The following is a 12431-nucleotide window of genomic DNA, read 5'->3' as shown; positions in this document are numbered from 1 at the left end:
ACGAGTTGGGGAATATTGGGCATTCACCTGCAAGAGGGGGATCTGGGAATCAGATCCCCCTCCCGATCCCCTCTCCATCCCCTCCCGATCCGTCTGCCGATAGCCGCCTGCCGTTCCCCACCGCCTCCTAATCTTGTAGAAGGTTACGAAGAGTTTTTGCGCGTTTTCCCCGCATTTTTGGACTTTGCTTTTTTTCTCATAACTTTTTACGGTAATACGACAAAGTACAAAACGCGCCAAAATCTTCAAAACGCGCGAAAATATCCTCGTAAAAGATTGTGAGAAAAAAGCGACGAAGTCCAAAAATGCGAGAAAAACGCGCAAAAACTCTTCGTAACCTTCTACAAGATTGGAAGGCGGCTAACGGGAGGCGATGTGAGTTGGGAGGCGGTGGGAAACGGCAGGCGGATATCGGTAGGCGGATCGGGAGGGGGTGGGGAGGAGATCGGGAGGGGGATCTGATCCCCAGATCCCCCTCTTGCAGGTGAATGCCCATTATTCCCCTACTTAGACGTTTTAAAAGTGGTGATTTTGATACCAATGACAAAGTGTACGATAGACGGCCACAAAAGCTTGAAGATGCCGAACTGGAGGCTATATTGGACAAAGACTGATGCCAAACAACTTTACCGAACTCAGTTGATGCCTTTGAGCCGAGAACTGCGGGAAAAACGGCTGCAATATAAGGAGATACACGACAAGTTAATTTCGCAACATGATACCACTCGGTCACATGTTGCGCCGCCAGTCAAAAAGTACCTCGAAACCCTGAAATGAGCAATCCTACCTCACCCGCTATATAGCACAGAAATCGCCCCCTTCAACTGCTATTTGGTTTTGTCGATGACAATTGCTCTTGAGGATCAGCACTTCTGATCTTTTGAAGAAGTCCAAAATTGGATCGATTCGTAGATTGCATCAAAAGACGCATCGTTTTTTCGAGGAGGGATCCGAAAATTGCCAGAAAGATGGGAAGAGGTAGTGGCCAACGATGAACAGTGCTTCGAAAACTGCACATGAAATTATTTTCTCACAATAAAACGTAAAACTTGAAAACAAAATCCTTTAAAACTTATTTGTACACCAGATAGTATATTCTCCGAAGAGCTGAACATTTCACTTTATGAAAAAATATTACTTTTGTAGAACCGTTAAATTTTGGAAAAGTTGCCCTCCCTCTATTTTACAAAAATAGATTCAGTTATGATATATTTTGTTCTATTTACTCTTCCTCGTAAAAGAATTTAACTTCGAGATTCCTCATTTACAGGAAACTTGTCAACGTTCTGTTTTGAATAATATATAAATTATAATGTTTTTGGTCATATGGCAACACTTTTTAAAAATAAAATCCATTATGTGACGTTAAGTTTTTCAAACCATATATTATTTTTGTGGTAGTAATTGTTTTGGGGTATAGTGAAACCTGTGTATAACGATACTGTCCATAACGATAACCTGTCTACAACAATTTAATTTTATTTTTCGACCCCAGCAAAATGTTAGCATGAATAATCAACGATAACGATAACCTATCTATTGCGATATATTTTTTTTAGGTCCCAACAGTATCGTTGTAGACGGGTTTTACTGTACTGCCTTCCATAAATTTTCGAGGTATAAAAAATTTCACCCTACTTCCGCTTTGCATCGTAAAGACATTAGCTGCGGGAAAAAAGTGTTTAGAGAAAACATTTGAAAGTTCTATTTGGAGTACTTATAAATTACAATAATTTTCTGACCATATAAAGCACTTTTTATGTATTTAAACACGTATATTATTTTTGTAGCAGCAATTAGTTATTTGTATATTACATTCTAATAACTTTTGTAATTGATAAATTTCCTTCAACATACAATTCTTTGCGTAAAAACACTAACTGCTGAAAAAATCTTTAAAAGTTCTCTTTCGAATCAAGTTTTTTGGCCATATACAAGGCTTTTTAAAATATCTTCTACGCAATGATAATTCTACCTAACAATGTATTTCACCGCATGTACTATTTTTATAGCAGCAGTTTTTTTAGGGATAGTCTACCCTCCATCAATTTTTGCTAAACTTATATAAATTTTACTCTACATACACTTCACTGCCTAAAGAGCCTAACGGCTATTTGGAGTACTTAATTAGGGCAATGTTTCCTTTCCTTACAGAGCACTTTATAAAATAAAATGTGTAATGCAACGAACATTGTTTGTAAAAAATGTATTTAAACGCATACATTTTTTTGTAGCGGCAATTGTTTTCGAGTTTTGTGATATGCACCGATAAATTTCACTTTACATCCATTTCACTGCGTGAAGATTCCAATTGCGGAAAAAACTATTTATAGTAGACTTTAAAAAATTCGATTTGTAGTATTTAATAAATTACAATATTGCTTTGGCAATGCGCTTTTTATGATAAAATATCTTACACGATGAAAATTGTATCTAAGAAGGAATTTCAAGGTACAATTGTTTGGTGGTAAACTGCCCTTTATCAATTTTTGTAATTGATAAGTTTCACTCTTACTGCATAAATACGCTGACTGAAGAAAATTTCATTTACCGGAAACTTATAAGAGTTTTACATTGAATTCTACTTGGGTTACTATTTTTTTCTGTCCATATACTGCAATTTCCATTATAAAATCTATAACGCAACGGAAATTCTATCTAACGATGTATTTCAACGAGTATATTATTTCTGTAGCAACAGTTGTTTGGTGGCATATTGCCCTTCAAAAACTTTTGCGATTGATAGATTTCACTCAACATACACATCCCTAAGTAAAGATACTAACTGCGAAAAAAATATTTACAACAAAACTCTAAAAAGACAACATAAATTGCATTACACACTGGCCTCATAAAGTTTAGGTACACCCGTTTTCTTGCGTCGAATTTTTTAATGAATGAATATAGAAACAAAAAAAAAAAAAAAAAAAAAAAAAAAAAATTGCAGAATATCTGCTTTAAGTGGTTTTTTACCGAATGCGTCATAGAAATTTGTGTAAGTGTACTAACGATTTGTATAACAAAAAAAAAAAAAAAAAAAAATTGCGGAAAAGTCCATTTTTGAAGAAAACAGAACAGCACAGTGTTATGTAGTAAAATGTCAGAGAAGCAATACAAAAATGGGTTCTAATAAGAAATGTGCCCCCCCCCCCCGCCCACTAACTTGAATTCATTGGCGGCATCAATTTTCCATTCTGTTTATTAAGTTGTCGGACACCGGAATAGGAAGCGAAGACCAGACACAGGATAATCCTTGTTCCAGCTCATGTAACGACCTTGGAGGAGGATTTAAAGCATCAACCTGTCTGCCAAGATAGTCCCAAAGATGTTATATCGGATTCAGGTCTGGAGATCGAGCTGGCCATTCCATTCGTCCCAAACCGTGATCCTCAAGATACTCTTCAACAATCCGAGCTCGGTGAGGTCGTGCATTATAATCCATCAGAATGAAGTCATTACCAATAGCATCAGCATATGGGTGGGCATATGGCTCAAGAATCTCATCCCGATATCTCAAACCAGTCAGAGTTCCTCCATGAAATACATGCAGGTCAGTGCGACCACCGAGCGAGATCCCTGCCCAAACCATGGTTCCACCATCTCTATAACTGTGGTCTTTAAACAGTGTTGGATTGATGTTACCTATTGCGCTGTTCCCTCCAGATCAGTAGACGCCCTGAATCACTCTCCAATGTAAATCTGGACTCGTCTGTGACCAGCACAGAATCTCATTGCTGTTGGGTCCAGGAAACGTTCTCTTTCCCAGCATAAGCGGATCCTTTGCTGTGGTCTGAAGAGGGGAGCACACACAACTTGTCGTCTTGCATAGAGACCTGCATTGTGAAGAGGATTTCGCTTTGTACTACTAGAGATTCTTCTTCCTGATGCTACAAAGTGGTCTGCAAAGAACTGCGGCACAGCATAGTGGCTCTTGTCCTTAGTTCTTGTTTACCTTCTTGTCCTATAGTGGCTCTTGTGCACTACAAGACACATTGAGACGTCTAGCAGCATCAGCCTGCGACAATCCCATTTCTATCCATCTAACTGCCCTCCACCTTAACGAATCGGGTAAACGACGTCTCTGAGACATTTTCTAAACTTTATTGACTATTATCACCGAAACTGCCAACAACAGTTGAAAATCAACACAACTTACACACAAAAGTACGAAAGCTTGATATTTGCATATTTTCTTCTCACTCGTAAAGATATGTTCTTTTCTATAAAATAAAATTGATAACACCCTTTTTTTTATAAATGGTTTTAAAGTTCGTAACTATTATGCATGTAAACAATGCAATTTATAGTTACTGCCATTGTTTTTATGGTGAGCTCCGAAAAACATCTTGTACCTTAACTTTTTGAGACCAGTGTATTTAAACCATATACAAGACTTTTTATAATATTTGATAAGCGACGAAAATTCTACCTAACAATGTATTTCATCGCATATATTACTTTTATAGCAGCAGTTTTTTTTAGGTGTATTTATTCTACATTCCATCAATTTTTGCAATACTGATAAATTTCACTCTACGTACATCCACTTCACTGCCTAAAGACTCTAATGGCAGTAAAAATCATTTACAGGAAACTTTCAAAAGTTCTATTTGGATTTGAAGTATACTACCTAATTAGTACAATATTTCCTTTCCTTACAGAGCACTTTTTAGAATAAAATGTGTAATGCAACGATTTTTTTTTCTAAAAATGTATTGAAACGCATACATTATTTTTGTAGCAGCAATTGTTTTCCAGTATACTGCCTCCATCAATTTTTGTGATATGAACTAATAAATTTCATTTTACATCCACTTCACTGCGTGAAGATCCCAATTGCGGAAAAAAACTATTTACAGAAAACTTTTAAAGGTTCTATTTGGTATACTTCATGAATTACAATATTGTTTTGGCAATATATATATATTTTTTATACTAATACAATATCTTATGCGACGAAAATTGTAACTAAGAATAAATTTCAAGGGATGTATTATTTTTGTAGCAGTAATTGTTTGTCGGTATAATACTGTCCTCTATCAGTTCTTGTAATTGATAAATTTAATTTTACATCCACTTCGCATAGACACTAACTGAGGAAAAATTCCTTTACCGGAAACTTGTAAGTTTTATTTGGAATATTATTTGAATTACAATATTTTTTTTAGAAATATGCGGCACTGTTATGCAACGATTTGAAATGATAATTAGTATTCACAGTTAAAAAGTATCAAATCATTCTTTTGTAAATGCAGTAGCTATTGTTTGACCACGGATTGCATGGAATTGGCAAACGTCCAGTTAAGACGAGTCCATTTAGACCAAGAGCTGGCTACACAAAAAAAGTACTCATAAGGTACAGTAAAAATTTCTGTATGGAGAGAAAGTACCTACATAGACAAGCATTTATCGCTTGGTCTGCCAGGTGGGTAAGGGACCGGAAGGGTTGGCGGGTGACTTTTGGGCACTAATGCTCTTTAACCATTATTATTGAAATAACGTGCTCGAATGTTTTTCTAGATGGCCGATGGCTGATCTCTACTACGTGTCTTAGTATTCAGAAACTTTAGGAAGGGGTAATCCTCCCCCCCAGAAAATGGTGCCCCCCCCGCCCAAATTTGGTAGCGCAACACGTCCCCCCCCCTTAAATAAAGAAACCCTTGAAAAATGAGAGTAAATCCACGTCCGAGAATCGCCATGAAACTTCTTAACTGCGCATTCCGCGTCATGACCCCCCCCCCCCCCCTTCCCCGCCATTTTTGGGACCTAATGCTTTTTAGCCATTATTATTGAAATAACGTGCTCGAATGTTTTTCAAGATGGGCGATGACTGATCCCTACTACGTGTCTTAATATTCAGAAACTTTAGGAAAGGGACTTTCCCCTACCCCAGAAAATGGTTCAATCCCCCCCAATTATGCAGCGCATAACTTGACCCCTTAAAATTTAAAAAACTTTAGAAAAAGGAGACTAAAACCACGTTCGCAAATAACCATAAAACCATTCAGCTGAAATATTCTGCGCCATGACCCTCCCCCCCCCTTTCATCGCCATTTTTGGGCACCGACGCTCTTTACCCATTATGTATATAAATAAAACAGAGAATACGCGTGTATATATGTGTGTATGTTTCCCAAACAATTCCACAGTTTACGTCAGATCTCGTATCGTGAGATCTCGTCATGCCGAAGAATATTTCAGCTGAATAGTTTTATGGCGATTTTCAAACGTGGTTTTAGTCTCCTTTTTCTAAAGTTTATTAAATTTTAAAATTTTAGGAGGTATGCGCTGCATAATTTTAGGGGGGGGGGTGAACTATTTTCTGGGGGGGGGAGTACCCGTTCCTAAAGTGTCTGAATATTAAGACACGTAGTAGGGATCAGCCATTGCTCATCTCGAAAAACATTCGAGCACGTTATTTCAATAATAATAACTGAAGAGCATTAGGGCCCGAAAATGACGGCGAAGACGGGGAAGGGGGGGGGGGGGTCATGACGCAGAATACGCAGTTGAGAAGTTTCATGGTGGTTCTCGAACGTGGATTTACTCTAATTTTTCTAGGGTTTCCTTATTTTAGGGAGGGAGGTTGTGCTGCAAAATTTGGGGGGCACCAGTCTCTGGGGGGGATTACCCCTTCCTAAAGCTTCTGAATACTAACAGCCAAAAAGCGGTATTTGACAAAGCAAAAACAACATAGCGTTTCGAAATTTTCCATAAAATGTTTTTCAAAAAGTATGAAACAGGACCGTCATTTAGGATCATCAAATGGGGCGGTCTGGGTGACTCAACTGACCCTCCCCCCTCCCCGCCCGCTTTGGAAAATTCACGTAATTACATTTACACGTAAATGAGCGTAGATTGCTGTTTTTGATATTATTTATATTGATTATATACCCTTTGCTCCCCTCTGGAAAAATTCAAAATGACGTGCCAGGTCGGAAGCCATTTAAGGAAATGTGGGGCAAAGTGTAATAGTTAAGATTACTTACTTTTCTGAAAATGAACAAATTGGAAATTTGTTCCGAAAATTACGTTATATAAAGGAAGAATAATATAGTTTTCATGAAACTTTCATTGAAACATTGTTTTATTTTTGACAGCACATTTGTACCTTCAAAGATAAATGCACATTTTTCCCTTCTTTTTTTCATGGGGCAAAGTGAAAAATAAAATATTTTTCTAATTAAATATTTTTTATTCGATTATTAAAGTGCTTTTTTATCAAATAAATAAGTTAATAAAAGAATGAATGAAAAATTAAAAGGAAATGAAACAATAAACGAATAAATAAATAAATATAAGAGAAAAAATAAATGAACGAATAAAATAGTTAATTAATAAGAAAATGAATGAATGAATGAACAAATAAGGGAATTAGTAAATGAAGGAATGTAAATGACCGAACTAATTAATAAATACGTAAGGGACTTGATAAATGATTGAATATGGATTATTTCGCTTTGCCTTGCATGCACTTGACTAATTGTTCAAAACATTTAAATACAAATAAGCTTAATATTAAACAAATAAATACTGCACCGAATACTGATAGGTCTGCATTAATATTGAAAATGCTAATAACAAGAACTTTATGATTTAATAATAATAAAAGTAATTTTTGACTTACAGCAAAATATTACAAAATGAGTATCAATTTTTGAAAATGGCTTGTATTATCATATTCTTTGATTTCAAAGGTAATTTTTTCTTGACTGGAATAGACTACATGTGTTTCTACATAGTTAAAATGTTACCAGGTAAGTGGCGCTAAAGGCGGAGTTAATATTTCACCATTTCACTCAGCCCCACATTCTCCTACTTTATGCATCTCATCAGTATAATAGCAAGAAAAGCAAATATTTATCAGAACCATACGTTAAACATGCAATGCATAAGCTAAAACATCAAAAATATACTTACAATTAGAATCAAAAACAGAAAACCAATCGTCAAATTTAACCCCTTCCTGGTAGCAAATCAAACAAATGTTAGTTCGTTGACAAAACGATATGCATTTTTAAGATAGCGTTAGCCACTCAGAATTCCATCGATGGATAGAATAACAAAAATCTGAGTCGCATAAGGAGTTTAAAGTTCGATCGTTTGCGATACAGCTCTTTCAGCATTATCTGCAGCAGATGGAAATCTGATGGGAACAACAAAGGTTCATATCATTAGTTTCATTCTAAATTATTTCCTATCAATACAGTTCACCAACAATGTTTCTTAGAATCAATGATAAGTTACGTGTTTTTTGACAGGAAACGAAAAACTTATCTGAAATAATGTGGCCTCCTCGTCCTTCACAGTTGAGAATTAAAAGAACATGAACTTCACTGAAACAGGTAATTCGTTAAATCTGCTTTAACGAATCAGCTGTTTCAGTACCTTTCTGACATTCAAATGCTTTAGAGGTGTAACGAGGAGAGTATTTACCGCCCTCCCCCAAGAGCATTAAAAAAAAAAATACAAAGCACCCCATATTATTATGAAGTGCCGTCATATTCGGTGACGTTATCCTATAAAGTATTGATTCTCAACCTGTGATCCGCGGACCATGAGTGGTTCTCGAACAATTTTTATGTGGTCAGCGCAGAGCTAGTAGAAAAGATTACTTTTGTAGTTTTATCAAGTTCATTAAAGAAAACTTTTGGATTTATTTCATTTCACCTGAGATAATTGGTGGGAAAATTCTCTTTCTATCATAATATATGTGGTCCACTTAGGATTCGTGAGGGTACCAAGTGGTTCTCAGTAGTGAAAAAGTTGCCACTCAGGCCCGGATCTACAAATTTTGGGCCCTTCTGCAACATAATCTGTAGGACCAGGCCCGGATCTATAAATTTTGGGCCCCCCTGAAACAAAATCGGTAGGGCTCCACCCCAGAGGACAGCAGTGTATATTTGCACCGTTAATACGTCTTAGTGCTAATTTTTGCCATTTTTTTCCTATTTCTTGGGCCGTTGGACCCCTTAATGACGTCCCCCTCCCCCAGCACTGCAGGGTCTGCGGGTACGCTGATCCGGGCCTGTCTAGGACCCCTCCTCAGAGGCCAGTAGTGTATATTTTTAATGTTAATAAGTCTGTGTGCTAGTTTTTTTTTTTTTTTCAATTTCTTGGGCTGTTGGGTCTTTTAAGGACGTGCCCCCCCCCCCCCCCGCACTGTGGGTACGCAGATACCGGCCTGGACTTACTGCAATAATGGAATCGCTCTACAGTGCGATTCAACTTACGCGAATTGGATATAACGCGAGTTTTTCTTGAGTATCTCGGAGCTGACGCGAATTTCTCATCCATAACGCGTGATTCTTCTGAAACAAAGCGCAGGGTTTAAATATTAGCTTCGTTAATGGACTTTCATCGCTTTTCTTTTACATACTGAAGGCGAAAGTTCCCACACCGTAAGTCTGGACCTCTCTTTCTAGGGTGCACAAATAATCACTCAATATTTTCCATTTTTATTTTTCATTCTGAATGTGAAAGTAATTTAACATAATGGCACCTAAATGCGCTGCTTCGTCTAAAGCTAGGGAAGAGAAAGTTTCTTGCAATTAAAAAACAAGAAGGTCCGTCCAGAACTACACGAGCCTACTTTTCCGTATACCAATATCGACTTTCTAGTATCTGATCAATATTCTCAAAATTAGCTAAAATTGAAAATTATTTGAACATAACTAACCGCGCAGGATTCGGATTCGGAGTCGACTGCCGTAAAATTCTAAGAGTCGGAGTTGGGAGTTTGTCATCAAGAGCTATTTTCAACAAAATTTGTTTGGAGTAAATCCGCCTTTAAGTTCAGGATCTGCACTCACTTTTGGTTTCGCCGTAGGCACTAATGTTAAAAGAAATGAACTGTTCAAAATTGAACGGAAAATAGTTCAAATCAAAAAGATATTTCCTATACATGCTCTTCTTCAAAAACTTTTTCCTACAAAGTTTGTTAGAAGCAAATTCGCCTCTAAGTTCGGGATTCCTTGAATTTTCCCGTAGGCGCTAATGTTAAGTTTTTTTAACTGTTTGAAATTGAACGAAAAATTATTCAAACCAAAAAGTGAAATATGGGAACGAGGTATCCTCGCCGAGATCTTTCGAACAAAAAAAAAATTGTTTGAATCGGACTATTCACTCAAAAGTTAGTTATTAAGGGAGGGGGGCAGATAGACTGACAGACATTTTCCCCCCTCCCAGTACCCTAATTTCCATTTTTATTTTTTAGATATTTATTTAAGTATCTTGTTTATTTATTATTATTTTTTATTTTAAAGTTATATTTTAAAGATGCATTAAGCCTTCTTTCGTGCTTTTTTCTTATTCCTCCGACTTATACTGGAAAAGTAGGCTAAAAAGGTGAAGATTCTCGATATGCAGTTGAACACTAACAATCTGATCAGTTACGCAGCACCAACTATCATCATCATTTTTTTAGTTATAATCCTTTTCACTCTATTTACTGTACAGTAGTATTATAGTGTTGTATTTCATTATTATTATTATTGCATACTCTATACATAGTGTTGTACTTTTATGTCTCTCTCTCCCACTGATTATTGGTTTTGTGCATCTCATAACAGATTTCACGTTAAATAATGTAGGTTTATTTACTTTTTTTCTATACGGTATAAATTTAGGCTTTGTCGTAGGAAACAGTAGATATAATTAAGTAGTGGTCTTTAGACAGCTTGAGGGATGTTTACAAGTGGCTAAAATAATAATGTATGTTTATCAAAAAGTCGTGTGCATACCCTTTTTCACAAAGCGAAATTTTGACTAACTCGAGGAGTCTTACAACGCAACCGTCACGTAAGTTGAGACTCCGCTGTAGTTTTACTTCAGCAAAAAGGTATTCATTTTTTTATTAAATAAATATTTTATTTCGGAAAACAACATTCTTTTCTTACGATTGCTATTACTTTTTGATTAGTAAACAAAAATCTGATATATATTTTTTTTGTCCTTTGTTTTCGTTTTTTTTACATTTAAGGTGTATTTTTCTTTATTTTCAGAACTTTTAACGGTGCAATAGTTTTTATAACTAACTAGCTGTACCCGACGCGCGTTGCTACGCCAACAAAAAAATACATCATTATACTGATTTTCATGACAATTGGTTGAACGGGGCAGAAGTTGCTAGAGGAGTGACTTCAATGAGCATATTATGCACCTTCTCCGTGGAAAAATACACATATATATAGCAATTTTCATAATAATCGGTCCAGGTATCAAGTGAAGCCGTGACTATACTCAAATTTTGTACTCATGCAGTTTGCAAGATCAATCAATCGCTAAAAATATCAAATAGATAAAGTTTTAGATCCCCCCGTTGCATGAAAAGCCAGAAAACAATAAAGAAAGAATTTATTTGTTCAAACTCAAGAAAAATGGCAACAGCTAACTTCTTATCAATGAGATCTTGCACGCGAATTAATTTCTGCAGCCGATAATTTTATTCGTATTTATCCAATGGATTGTGACTCAAATTGGAATAAAAAAGGAACTATCGATCGGATTTTTTTCGAACGGTGTCGGTCTATAAACATTCCCAGTACCAAAAATAACAAACGGTGAAAGTTTCAGCCAAATCTGCCGGGTAGTTTTTGAGTTCATGGATGACATACAGACAAACATTCATTTTTATATATAAAGATTAGGCTCTAATCCATAACAAAAAAGATATACACACCTACATTCCTCACAATTCATGCTCATGTGTAAAAGGTCTGAATTCCATTTCATAGATGAAAATATTTGGGAAAATATAAAGTATAATTGCTGCTCTGCAGCGGGCCCCCATGTCAATTAAGCGGTGATAAGTATGGAATAAAACGAAAAAACAAATACAAATGTAAACTACGGACAGCTTTTAGAAAATCAATTTTTTTAGGCACTCTTGATTTAACAACATTTCATGCTAATTTAATCATTTGACTACTTTTAAAAAAACTCATTTTTCTACTTCAAAATTTTCCTAAACATACACTTTGAAAAAGTTTCATGTTTTTTAAATGCTATAAACAATTATTTTAATATTAATTTAACTCCAATTATAATTTTCCCAGGCAGGCTGCATGGGATTGATACTTTTAGAGAAAGACCCACAGCATAAGAAAACATCTTTTATTACTATAAATAAAATTTTACGATAAAAATGGCAACAAACTATGTTTAAGCAACAACAGCACATAACAGTGAAACAGATATAAGCACAAGATATAAGTTAGGGAAATATCATTTTCAGACATGACAAAGTCCTTTGGCTGATGATAATGGAATGATTTTAAACAGACATGATCCACACAATAGTCATAAAAAGCAGGACCAGCCAGAAGGAAGTGCCAATGTTGCAAGTTCAATATATATCCTACCACTGGCTGCATTTTTAAAAAAATAAATGTACTGAAAAAAAGCAAACTTTCATATAGCTCAAATGTTCT

At 35.8% G+C, this 12431-nt stretch overlaps 1 long non-coding RNA gene across 1 annotated transcript in view; it reads right to left on the bottom strand.

Annotated features, from left to right (window-relative positions):
- LOC129217203 (uncharacterized) overlaps positions 1-8065 on the bottom strand; it is a 30421-nt gene extending 22356 nt beyond the window's left edge. The window contains exon 1 of the long non-coding RNA XR_008580198.1: positions 7921-8065. This is a non-coding gene — a long non-coding RNA (uncharacterized LOC129217203). The remainder of the gene's footprint in view (positions 1-7920) is intronic.
- Between the last annotated feature and the right edge of the window lie 4366 nt (positions 8066-12431).

The sequence above is a fragment of the Uloborus diversus genome, chromosome 2 (genome assembly GCF_026930045.1).
Source record: "Uloborus diversus isolate 005 chromosome 2, Udiv.v.3.1, whole genome shotgun sequence".
NCBI classification, from domain to species: Eukaryota; Metazoa; Arthropoda; class Arachnida; order Araneae; family Uloboridae; genus Uloborus; species Uloborus diversus.
Note: the sequence above shows the minus strand (reverse complement) of the source record. Positions and strands in the feature narration are given on the sequence as shown.